Here is a 13,532-nt window from a genome sequence, read left to right on the forward strand (position 1 = left end):
GGAGGGAAGGGATAGATTGATAAGAAACTGAAAAAAAAAAAAAATTGCACTGAGGGAGCCTGCTGAGTGGATGTGGTACAGACCAGGGAAATAATGTGTCAGTGGCTGTCTAGCCGAGTGGTGTGGTACAGCCTGTCAAGAAAAGGCAGAGATGGCAAATGGTACTAATTGGGTGGGAGAAAGAAGTGATGGAAGTGAGAGGCAAAAGAAAAAGAAAACCAAAACAACAATTAAAAAAATGGTACTGAAGAAACAGCCTGGTGGGGCAGGGCTCATACAGGCAGCGAGGATCTGACGTCTCTCTGGCTGAGTGATCGTGGCCTGTTTGAAAGTGGCAGCGGGCACGTAAAGGAAGAAAGCTGGGGGGTGGGGTGGGAAAGCATGTATCCCTGGTTACCAGGTACTCTGTCTCCTGTTGGGAGCTCCATGCAGTTGCCTTCCTGTGCTCTGTCTGCCATTCTCGGTGGCTGAGGTCCAAGATGGCGAGTCTGCAGCAGGTCAGCTGGTAGGGGACCTCCACTCCATAGCTCTCCTTATTCTCTGTTCTGTCAGTTTCTTATTTCATTCAGTGTTTGGTTGATTTCCTTATCCCTTCAGTTGATGCTTAGGGTTCCAGGATTGACATTTATATTTGTTTTACTTATTTTTCAGGTCTTTGCCGTAGCTGGACAGCATGGCTTCTGTCTATAGCGCCATATTGGCTCTGCCCCCCAATTTAAAAGTTTTTTGATGTTGAGCTGATTATCTGTGTTTTTTTTAACTTCTAAGTTCTTCCTTCTGGAGCCAGATTCGACATCCCTTTAGAAATCTGAAACTTAAGTCTTTTGGGTGCCATTTGTTTTCTCTAAATTAAAATTTTCCAGGTCCTTCCATCCTCCCTCATTTGGCACATACCACATCCCGTCTGAAATTGTTAATTAAAGTTTTACACACTTCTGTGTGCTTCCTTAATGGAGATCCCTGAAGGGAAGGACCATGTCTAAGCCTTCTGTAAACTAGGCTGCAAAGCCCTGCCCTACTTGAAGTTTCTGAATGAAAATGTGTCTGTTGACTTAGATGGGAAAAATGATATTTTTGTGTTAGATATAAATATAATAGATCTTTGATTCCAAGGAACTTAAATGATTTTAAGTATTTTAAGAAATCAAACAATGTATTACCTTGGGAATATCTGCTGCAAAAGATCTCTTTATGGTTTTAAAAAGCAAAGATATCACTTTGATGACTAAGGTACACCTGACCCAAGCCAGTCTTTTCAATCACCTCATTTGCGTGTGAAAGCTGGACAATTAAAAAAAAAAGAATTGATGCATTTGAATTGTAGTGTTGGTGAAGATTACTGAATATACCATCGACTGCCAGAAGAATGAACAAACCAGTTTTAGAAGAAATACAACAAGAATGCTCCTTAGCATTGTCTGTTTCCTTTGGCACATCATCAGGAAAGACCAGTTGCTAGGAAGGACATCATGTTTAGCAAAGTGGAGGATCAGTGAAAACTAGGGAAACTCTTAATGAGATGGATTGACACAATAGCCTCAACAGTGGATTCAAACATATCAAAGACCATGGAGATGGTACGGAACCAGTCAACATTTTATTCTGTTATGTATAAGGTTGTTATGAGTTTGAGCTGGCTTGACGGAAACTGACACCAATAAACATATTTTGGACCATGTATGAGGAGTGAGAAAGTTTGTGTATCAGTCTATACTCTGTACGGGAAATAGCCATAGAATACAGTATCTTAATGAAGAGGCTTGTTACATAAAGTTATAAATAAAAAAGAGTGTCCTGCTAACTTTCTATTATCAAACTAGGGCTGTGTGAGAAACTATGGCTATGTACTTTGGATTATTATCATAATTTAGGGGAAGAAAATTTTTGCTGTCTAAGAACCTTCTTTGAAATGTGAGTCCAGTCCTAACATCTGCCCCAGGGTGAGGGCCTGGACACTGTATTTCAATCCAGATCACATCAAAGGGCTTTCTGGTACCAGGTTTCTCCACCCCCAGAGCCATCTTCCAAACAAAGCCTCACTACTTCCTGTAAAAGGTACTGGTTTCTAGGAGACTATATAAATTAAGAAAGCCCATTCCATCCAAATCTTATCCGTTCGCTTTCTTCCCAGTTCATTCACAGGAAACCCACTTGAAAAGTCTGTAAGTAAACTTTCTTTGATTCAATAAATGCCTGCACTTTGGGCAGACAAAGACTATGCCAACTTGGCTGGTTTACATTTTTTTAGGTTGAGTTTACAAAAAGGAAAAACTATGTGCTAAGTTTTACCAAGGCTTCTCTTCTCTCCTTCCCAGGAGACCAAATTTAGCCAGAAGCCAAATAATCGCTCTGACAACATAACTGTGTCCTTACCCTTCATGTTTCTTTTCTAAAAATAAGGGGAAAAAAATCTAAACCTATGGCCATGTATCACTTCAACAGAGGAAAGAGCTGTTGACTGTTCAGATGGGGACTGGGAGGTACTGGTTCCACTTTGGACCTGGGTAGGGTTTTCAAGCAAGCATGATTAGGAGCCTCTGATACCACTGGTCTGCCAGTTTTTCATACTGTGGTGGCTTGCATCTTACTATGACACTGGAAGCTATGCCATTAGTATTTGAAATACCAGCAGGGTCACCCCACAGTGGACAGATTTCTGCAGAGCTTCAACTAAGATAGGCTAGGAAGAAAGTCTGGCAATATACTTCCAAAAATTAGCCAATGAAAACCCTGTGGATCACAACAGAATTTGGTTCGATATAGTGCTAGAAGATGAGCTACCTATGTTGGAAGGCACTGAAAATACAGTGGCCACAACAATAGACTGGAATATACCAATGATTGTGAATGTGGCACAGGACCGGGCAACGTTTTGCTCTGTTGCACATGAGGTTGCCATGAGTTGGAGGTGACTTGATGGCAACTAACAACAACAATGATATACTTGTGATGACTCTCGTCAACTGCAAGCTTAGTAAATGTAAAATGAGCCTATACTTTTTTTTTTTTTTACTGCAGAAGTCAGGAGACAAAGACACATCTCTTTAGGTAGGCATCTTCTAAAATATATGTGAGCAACTTAGATCTAACCATTATTGAAAACACATGTTTTGCTCACTCCCTGCGATAATCTACCTGTTGAACATGGCCCCATGCTCAACACAGGTGTTACAGACTCTTATAGTTACTGATTGTTCTCAAAGTGGCTGGGGCTAGTCTGGTGGAGGTGCTGGGAGATGGTTCCTGAAACAGCTAAGAGCAAGAGAACAGAGAGTGTGTTAGTCATGCCTACTGTACCCCAAGTCTCAAGTCTGGATAAGCCCAATTCTATGTCCGGTATGCTTAACACTGAGCCTGAAAACAAGTAAAAACAATCCATTGGAGTTGGCTACCAAAACAGATGGAATGTGAAAGAAAGGGTGGGAGGTAGTCAGGAGAGAACACAGAATGATTTCGTGGATTAATTGGGTAATTAGGGTAAACTGGGTAATTAGGACAGTTTCCCAAAGAAGAAATAGCATCCAGGCTTGGGTTTATTCGTTGCCCAAAGTGTGGTGGGTCTGTTGGGTTTAAATTAGAGCATACTGGAAAACGGCTGCCTTCAAACAAAATTATTTTGCTGTCTGGAGCTGCCCTATCAGCATTAACAGCTTCACCTTCACTCTGGGGTCAAAAAATATCTCCCTCTTGAATGCAGGAGCCAAACCTAAGCTTGTTAGATATTTTAAACCTCTGACCTTTAACCACATTGTTTGTTCTTAGAGTAAAAAAATCTCAGTCTTCTTCTGATTGGAAAGTTTAGAGATACTTAGCACAAAGTTGGATCCTGGATCCATATTTAAAAAAAAATTTTTTTTTTTCCATTTCAGTAGAAGAACTTCAATTTAACGGTCAGAGCACTGCTTTAAGACTGAATAAATTATGACCATAAAATAATACACTTTTTAAATCTTTTTAATGAAATGATGCTGTTATTGCTCAACACATTTTCAGAATTCCTCTTTCCAAAAAAAGAAAAAAAAATTTATCCTCCAAAATGACTGAGCAAAAGCAAAAAATGTTACCTGACTTCATAATCTCAGGTTTACTTCCTTGATCCAATGTAATTTTCTGCCTTTCACGCTCAGTTTTTTAACTTACCTCTGCCCTACCCCAGTTCTTTACAATGTGAGCTAATAACCAAGGATCCCAAGAGATATGTGGTAATGGTGCTACCTGAGAACAGAAGGGTCCAGGAGAAAGGCTGTGGAGCCAACTACAGTTGGGAGATATTATAGCATGTTTGAGTAGAAATGGGAAATAGGAAGGGAGAGGTTGAACAGATGAACAAATGGGGCAAAACTGATGAAGCAAGGACTCAGAAAGCAGGATGGGATGGATCTAGAAGAGAACAGGTGTCACACAGATGTAGGAATAATAGCAGTAATTCTTCTGGAAAGGGCGACCTCTACTCACTACCACCAGGTGCTTACTTTACATTGGTAGCTCAGCTAACTGCAGTCTGGTTCCTATACCAGTCACTGTACTGGTTCCCAGTGACTTGCCAAGGTTACCAGTCACTATGCTCCTCTACCCCCTCAAATCCAATGGGCACATTTTAGTTCTTCTATTAATCAACTTTCTAAACCTTCTTCCCAGAGTTTCTATGGAAACACTCTTGCTATTGTTTTTCCACTTTTCCAACTGATCTGTCTCACTTTTCATCCTCTATCTACTCTCTCTTGGGCTCTAAGAGTTCTTCCAATTCTTAGAAGGAAATAGTTGGTGCATAGTTGATTCACAGTCAAGGAACCTTCTTTAGCTAAATGGCTTGGAGTTGGTGCTTTCTTTCACTTAGAGGTTCATCTCTCACCAGGTGTTGGTGTAACAAGTCAGCTTGGAGCTGCTTCATTCAGGAGAAGCACATGTCCTAAGGTTGCAGTTTCCACCAGCAATGCTCCAGGATCCAGGAACAAACACCTATTTGTTCCCTTATCCTTACCTTGCCTCTCTATAAAAGGGATAACAGAAAGCCGAGATTTACATCTGTGCTTTTGAAGAGAGGGGATGAGAAGCTGCTTAGTCTATTGGTCCTAGATCTTGCGTCTGCCAACCACAGGCTAGAGATTTCCATAGTTAACCGTAGTTAGGTGAACCCAATTTACAAGGTCTAGGACTTCACACTGATATCTGGAGCTGAAGCCCTCAAACATCCGTTCTTTAGGGTTTCCTCTGCCTGGCTGTATCCTTTGTGAACTCATCTGCCCCAGGATCTTAGGACAGGATTTAGTTGTTGAGGTTCTGGGTGCTGGGATTCTCAAATGCATCTCGATCGGACTAGCTTGTATCCAAAGCCTATTTTCTTCTCTATATGCACTTGGTCTGTGGAATCTGATCCAACCCCAGGGCTTCAAATACTGCTTGTGTGTGATGGCACCCAATTATGATCTCTAGCACAGACTCAAACTAGTGCCAGTTGCTATGGAGTTGATTCTGAACCATGGCGACCCCATGTGTATCAGAGTAAAACTATGCTCCATAGGGTTTACAATGGCTGATTTTTTGGAAATAGATCCCTAGGCCTTGCTTCCGAAGCATTTCTGGGTGGATGCAAACCTCCAACCTTTTGGTTAGCAGCTGAGCACATTATCTGCTTGCACAACCCAGGGACTCCATAGGACAGACAGCACTTCTGATCTCCAAACTCATTATTTACTTACATGATCAAAGTGTCTATAAGTAAAATCATTAGCACTTCCTAGCCCCATCCCTTCTCCTGTCCCCATTCGGTCTGCAATAACACTTCCTGTGACCCTTTGTATTTGTCTGGTCAGCTCTTATTTTGAAAAATGTAGCCAATGTGAGAACTAAAATCATAAAACTCTTAAAAGGAAAAGAGTAATGCTTTGGGACTTAAGTTTTAACAATTATTTCTTAGATGTAACACCAAAAGCATGAGCAACATGAAATAAAATAGATAAAGGGACCACATCAAAATTAAAAAATTTGCACAAAGGACTTTATCAATAAAGTGAAGAGACAAGCTACAAATTGGGAGAAAATAGTTGGGAACCATATATCTGATAAGGGTTTAATATTCAGAATATACAAAGAACTCCTATAACTTTTCAACAAAAAGACAAACCACCCAATCAAAAAAATAGGCAAGGATATCAAATAGATATTTCACCAAAGAGTATATACAAATGGCCAACAAGCACATGAAAAGATGCTCAATGTCATTAGTCATTAAACCAAAGCTCCCAAGCCCCCTGCCACTGAGTCAGTTTCAACTCATATCGACCCTGTAGGACAGAGTAGAACTGCTCCATGGGATTTCCAAGGCTGTAAACCTTTATGGGAGCACACTGTCACAACTTTCTCCTGCAGAGTGGCTGGTGGGTTCAAACCACAGACCTTCTGGTTAGCAGGTGACCGCCTTAACCACTGCACCACCAGGTCTCTTTTATTAGTGATTAGGGAGATACAAGTCAAAACCACAACAGGATACCTCTTCACCCCCATTAGAATGGCTGTTATAAAAAATGGAAAACAACAGGTATTGACGAGGATGTGAAAAAATTGGAACCATCATCTACTGCTGCTGGGATAGTAAAATGATGTAGCCATTGTGGAAAACAGTTCAATTCTTCAAAAACTTAAACGTAGAATTACAATGAACCTCTGCAATTCCACTCCTAGGTATATACGTACCAAAAAATTTTTAAAGCAGAAACTCAAACAGATACTTGGGCACCAATGTTCGTTGCAACACTATTCATAAAAGCCAAAAGATGGAAACCCATGTCCATCAACAGATAAATAGGTAAACAAATGTGGAATTATCATTAACCTATAAAGAGAAATGAAGTCCTGATACATGCCTCAACATGGATGAATCTTGAAAACATTATCCTCGGTGAAAAAAGCTACAAAAGGACAAATATTGCATAATTTCATTTGTATGAAATAGGCAAATGTATAGAGATGAAAGTTTTTTAGTGGTTACCAGGGTTGGGGGAGTCTTAACTTAGGGGGCACTGAGTTTCTGTTAATGGTGGTGAAATACTTTGGAAATGGGTAGTAGTGATGATTACACATCATGATGAACATAACCAATGTCACTGAATTGTACGTGTAAAAAGTGTTGTTGAATTGGCAAATGTTTTGTTATATATATACCTTACCGCTTCTGTAGAGAAGGGGCATGTTTGTTACTTCATTATTCTTGATCCACCTTCTCATAACCTTTTCTCCTTACTCTCTCCCCTCTCCTCCCCAGCCTTCATCAGGATCCTCTAGGGCTAAGCAAATGAGAACAAATGATAGGAAAGGAACAGAGGGCACTATATTAAACATGTGTAGCTTGTGGTTTTGGCCTGAGTGTCTGGTGTCCTTTGCATTCTAAATATGGCTGCTTTGTAGGCCATATTAATGTGACTTGAATATACTGGCTTCTACTCTCACCACAGGGACTTCCCACACTGGACTATGGGCATGCCCTCAGCTGATCTCTTAGCCTCTCTCTGCTGGGATCCTCTGCCCTCTTAGATAGAGTCCTTCTCCAGGAGCTCTGGTATCACTTGGCCTATGGAAACTCACTCACCCTTAACTCTTCAAACGGCAGAAATGCATCTTACTACCCTGCTGTCCTCTGTCCCCTTATCCTACCACCCAGCTCCAGCTAGCTCAGCAAGCTCTCCTGAGAACCATGGCATTCTCTATTCTGGTAGCAGTATTGTGCAGGCTGAGAGATTTTGGCACCCAGCAAGCTTTTAGCCGTGAAGTTCGTCTCCCCTTCTTGCAAAAATCCCCAACCTGAGGTTCTCTTGGAATCCCTATTTTCTTGCTTTGGGGCGGGGGATCCCCTTCCCCTTGCGGGGGTGGAGGGAGGGAAAAACAAAGCTTGCTCCTCTTACAAATTCCCTTCAAAGAACCTTCTTTCTCATGGGCCTCTTGTCTCTTAACTAGTCTTGTGGATTTCCTTTAGCACCTCTCTTTAGAATGTAGGCTCCTTATCACCCACTGACAGCTTTAAAGCTTTAGCCAACACCTGAGACAACAGGAAGAGTGCCATTCCATATCTTGTTAGTTTTGGTTCTGCTTAAAGTGTTCTTTCTCCTTTCCTAGACTTGTCTTCAGCCTCAACCCTCTTTCCTATCCCACCCCGTTAATCCTTATCTAAAATGTCATAGAAAAACCCATTGCCGTCGAGTCGATGCCAAATCATAGCAATCTTGTAGGACCGACAGTGCTATAGGGCTTCCGAGGCTGTAGATCCTTACAGAAGCAGACTGCCATATCTTTCTCCCACAGAGCAGATGGTGGGCTTGAACTGCTTGCTGACCTTCTGATTAGCAGCCGAGTGATTAACCACTGTGCCACCAGGGCTCCTTAAAATGTCATAGTAAATAGCAAATAGTGAGGAAAAAGGGGTTTGATGAGAACTTTATCACAGAACAAAAACTAAAAATCAAAAAAATATATTTATTTAATAAAATAGGGATTGTAAGTATGATCGTACACTTATTTTTTAAATTGTGTGTTAGGTGAAGTTTACAGCGCAAATTAGTTTCTCGTTCAAAAATGTATATACTAATTGTTTTGGACATTGGTTGCAATCCCCACAATGTAGCAGCACTCTCCCCTTTTCCCTTTCCACCACGGGTTCCCCAAGTCCCTTCCTGCCTTCTCATCTTTGCTTTTGAGCAGGTGTTGCCCATTTGGTCTCATACTTGATTGAATTAAGAAGCATGTTCCTCACATGTGTTATTGTTTTATAGGCCTGTCATCTTTGGCTGAAAGGTGGACTTCGGGAGTAGCTTCAATTCTGAGTTAGCAGGGTGTCTGGGGTATATACTCATCCTGAATCTAAAAAAAGAATCAAAAATTTTTGGGCATTAACTGATAAACTAATATGATAGCACAGTATGTCTTCCTTCACTTTACATTCAATGACAGGAAGATAAATATTTGTACAAAAATATTCAAGACTTTCATCAGTTTCCTGAGAGCTTCTCTTACACTTTTGAAATTCAAATCACCTTCTTTTGAAGAGCCTGGTTTGTCAAAGTCCTTGTTGATTTTCTCTCCCTCCCTGTCAGCTGCTCTAACTGCCACATCCTTTTTTGTTAATGGGTTTACCCAAGAGTGAGTAGTTCTCCAACTTCATGCCCACTTAATGAAAGTGCTTCCAATTTGCATCTTTACAATATCGGAAAAATCAGCTAGAGGCCGAAGGAGGTTGAGATGACTGGCTAGATAGAGGCTGGTTTAACAAAGATAGGGTGTTTGCGTGCAGACAGATTTTATAAGTGGTGAGCAAGCTCATCAGTGAACATCAAGTTATGACAATTTTTGCTTCTTCATGCAACACCCTAACTTTGGAGCTTAGAGACAGAGTACTGGGATAACCAGGGGCCCCTGCCAGCCCCCAGGGAAGAGTTGGATCTTAAGTGCTTCTCAACTAAGATAAGGCAAAGACTGACTAGAGTTGCAGAGAGCTCACAGAAGATGAGAATGATCTGTGCTTCAGAGCAAATGTTGAGTCATAGAGCTGTGAAGGGACTGGAAGAATCTGAAGGAGGAGTGGGGGGAGGTACCAAGACCAGTTTGGCCTCTGTGACCAAATGGGTCAGCCCTGCACTAGATGGGACAAAAATGACCTTTTTTGGTCAGTTGGAATTCAGCTCTGCGCCTTAAGGAAACTAAAAGCATCCTTGTAAGATGGCAGATTCCTTACCCACATCAACATACAGGATAGAGGTTCAAGTCATATTTTGCAAAATGGGTCCTCCCTAGTCAAACACTTCCAGAAATAATCTCTTCCTAAACCTATCCCCCCTCCCACCCAGTACTTCAATGTCTGCTTGGCCTGCTGAGAGGCTCTACCAATACAAGCAGAGCATCTAATCTTAAAGTCCTGTTAGGATTTAAGGCCATTCCCCACTCTCAGTGACAGAGAAAAGATAGAAGCAATCACCATTCCTTTCCATAAGCACAACCTGAACTGGGAAGGAAAGCAATGGTGTATTAAGGAGAATGGAAATGGGGGGCAGGGTCACGGTGGGCGGCCTGTACGGTGGCTGACAGTCATACAGTGTAATCCCCTCCTTTTCAGTATGGGCTGGATTTAGTGACTCATCTCTAGAAATAGAACATGACAGAAGTAAAGGATGTCAGTTCTGAAAGATTAAGTCATAATAGATTAGTGCTTGCACCATGGGTGCTCTCCTTCTCTTGGATCCCCCCCATTCTACACCCAAGTCAAGTCTTCAGGTGGGGTAGCAACTTCCACCAACAGCTGAATTGTAACCCCAAAGAGAACACTGGAGCCAGAGGCATCCAGTTGTGCCCATATTCCTGACCCTCAGAAACTGGGTGAGATAAGACTTTGTTTCTAGCTCCTATCATTCATGTTAATTTGCTACACAACAATAGATAATATGGGAGGGTGTGTGGTTATCGTATGGGAGTCGTTACCTCATTTTCTGCATCCTAAGAGAAAAATATTAGAATTTCTGAACAATACCGCAAGTATATGAGGTTTTAGAACTTTTTTTTTGATGGCTCTCTAAGTCCTATTGCCACGGTCAGTACCAACAGTGCCAGGTCAGGGAACATGAGTGCAACCAAAATGCTCTGCTGCCCCTGCACATGCTTCCTGCCTGTACCACGACACTCACCATTCTGTATTGTCATTGTCTTACCAGGCTGTGAGCTCCTTGAGGGTAAGGACCATGTATTTTTTCTCTTTGTTACACACTGTGTCAGATGCCAGGATACACAGTAGGCGCTCAATAAGTGTAAAAGAAGTCGTAAACATGTTTGTGCTTTACACTTTCCACCAGGGCTCATGCTATCCTAGTCCAACCTAGGTGACTAAGCTAGCATTCCTATTAACCACTCCACTACCTGTTATTTTTTTCCAACTCCATTTTCCTTAAGGAAATAACTAATTTATCTCCATTGTGTCTAAACCAAAAAACACCCACTCCACCCTGTGGAAGGAGAAAACCTCTGTAAACATGGATCGATGACTAAACAGCATCAGGAAACATGCCACCTGCCCTTTGCAGTGAGTCCTTGATCTTTGTAGGCTTATCTCAGCACTAGGTACAAGCTGTAAACCAGTCTTGTGCAGGGAAAGTCCCACATGGAAAGAAAAAAAAAAAAAGCTTGAACAAATGGAGGGGGGAAATCTCAGATAAGGATTGGAAGATGAAGAGGGAAAAACTGAATCTATCTAAATCTGGAGACCATAAAAGTGTTTGAAGCCATAGCTGATATCTTGGAGGAGATTCCAGAGTAAACAAAACTTGCCTAAGGCGTCTGGATAGTGTAATTGTTCACCCTGATTTGACTAAGGCACTGAAGGTCTTCCAGCTGATACAGACCGAGCCCTTTGAAGAAGCCCAAAGCCCCAGATACATACTTTCCTAGAATAGGCAACAGCGTGGAGCCCTATCAAGGCTGAGTAAACACAACCTGAAGGTAAGATATATCCCCCTCCATTTGTTCAAGCTGTACTACAAATGCTTTTTCCATGTGGGACTTTCCCTGCACAAGATTGACTTCACAGCTTGTACCTAGTACCGAGATAAGTCTTACAAAGATCAAGGACCCACTGCAAAGGGCAGGTGGCATGCTGTCTGATGCTGTTTAGTCATCAATTTGTATTTAGAGTCCTTGAAACCCTGGTGGCATAGTGGTTAAGAGCTGTGGCTGCTAACCAAAAGGTCAGCAGTTCAAATCTACCAGGAGCTCCTTGGAAACTCTATGGGGCAGTTCTACTCCGTCCTATAGGGTCCCTTATGAGTGGGAATCGACTCGACGGCAATGGGTTTGGTTTTGGTTTTTTTTTTTTTTTCTCCTTTCAGAGTTTGGAACAAGGGCCAGGCTTTGAAATCAGCAACAAAAATGTCATCCTAAAATCAGAAGATGATTAGGTCCTTTGATTTCAACAAATTAAATATTCACTCAATTAGTATTATTTAAGTGCCAAGCACTGCTCTAGGAAACCAAGATGTTCTATTAAACAATCCAGACATGGGACTTCCACCTGGTGGGAAGACAGATTTATACATTTATACATACAACACACACAATACATTGTGGTGTTTACTCTTCCAGGAGAGGTACAAAATAGGAGCAGCTATCCCAGGTCAGCGATGCTGTGTTGTTGTGTGCCATTGAATCATTATGACTCACAGCAACCCAAGAAAGAATAGAGCTGCCCCACAGGGTTTCCTAGGCTGTAATCCTTATGGGAGCAGATCACCAGGTCTTTTCTCCTGTGGATCAGCAGGTGGGTTCAAACTGCCAGCCTTTTGGTTAGCAGCCCAGAGCTTAACCAATGTGACACCAGGGCCCCTTTCCCAGGTCGGTAGAGTTAAAGGTCCCTTCCCTGGGAAGGTTTCCCCAAGTTTAGACCTGGAGGATGAGTTAGTAAAACAAAGAGGAAAAAGAAAAAACTAAGCAAAGCAATCAGCATATATGTTAAGGCTCAGAATCAGTTAAGAATCTGAATTAATCATCCTGGAAAAGAAAAGGCTAAAAGTTGAATGAAAGATTTTCAGGTATAATGAGTTCTTTATACAGACGACAATGACCTCCTCCCTCAGGCTAGCTCACAGGAAAGCCTCGTCAGAGTAGATCCAGGCTCAGGGAAGAACCAGCCAGTGTATATGGGCCTGGAGGCATCGAAGCGCTGTCAGGAGAGAGGTACAACTGTGGTAATCGGAATCCTCTCAGGGAGATCCTGCGTGGGGTTGGATGGAATATGGTCTTTGGGGGTGAGTAAGAGCCCTCCAAAGGGTTGTTATATAAGAAATAAGTGGTCATTAAACTGCCTTCTGAGAAGTGGAGTCAGTAATACGCCAGGTTTTTGTTTTGTCAAATGGAATGTGCCAGTTGGCACATTCTGAGGCTGAGATCCCAGAGGAGTGTCTGGGAAGCCTCCAGCTGCCTTCCCTCTCCAACTTCTCCCATCCAGTGCTCAGCCTCTCCTCTAAGAAGTTTGATATTAAAAGAACATCACTTTGAAGGAACACCAAATTATTTGCCTTCCCAGAAGGTTCACAAGTCTGTTTGGCCCTGTCCATAAGAAAGAAGGACATTGACTATTCTTCCTCCACATTTTACACTTTTCCCTGCCTCCTAACAGTCTTCCAAACACTGCATATAAACCAGAAGCAGTTGATTAGCACCTGGAATGGAGGAAGGGGAGCCCCAGCTGAGATGATGGTTCAGAAACAAAGCCAGCTCCAAATTGAGTGCTGGGGATTCTGTTCCTTAACCCCTTCCCTCTACCACAGGGCCAGTGAGATTGAGGGTGCCATAGGGACCAGTAAATATAAGGAAAAATCCAACATACTGACATTTAAGGAAACACAAATTAAAAAATGCATTCATATTTAAACCTGTCAAACAAGCAAGCCATTTTAAAACTGGATAGTATCAAGAACAGGTAAAAGTGAAGTAAAATTCTATTCACTAATGGTATGATGTGTAAAACCTTTGTCAAAGCCAGTTGCCATTGAGTTGATTTCCAC

General features: G+C 41.9%; 1 protein-coding gene across 1 annotated transcript in view; it reads right to left on the reverse strand.

Annotated features, from left to right (window-relative positions):
• ARSB (arylsulfatase B) overlaps positions 1–13,532 on the reverse strand; it is a 328,139-nt gene that overhangs the window by 87,809 nt on the left and 226,798 nt on the right. The gene's annotated exons all lie outside the window — the stretch shown is intronic.

Source organism: Loxodonta africana, chromosome 2, assembly GCF_030014295.1.
Source record: "Loxodonta africana isolate mLoxAfr1 chromosome 2, mLoxAfr1.hap2, whole genome shotgun sequence".
Lineage (NCBI taxonomy): Eukaryota > Metazoa > Chordata > Mammalia > Proboscidea > Elephantidae > Loxodonta > Loxodonta africana.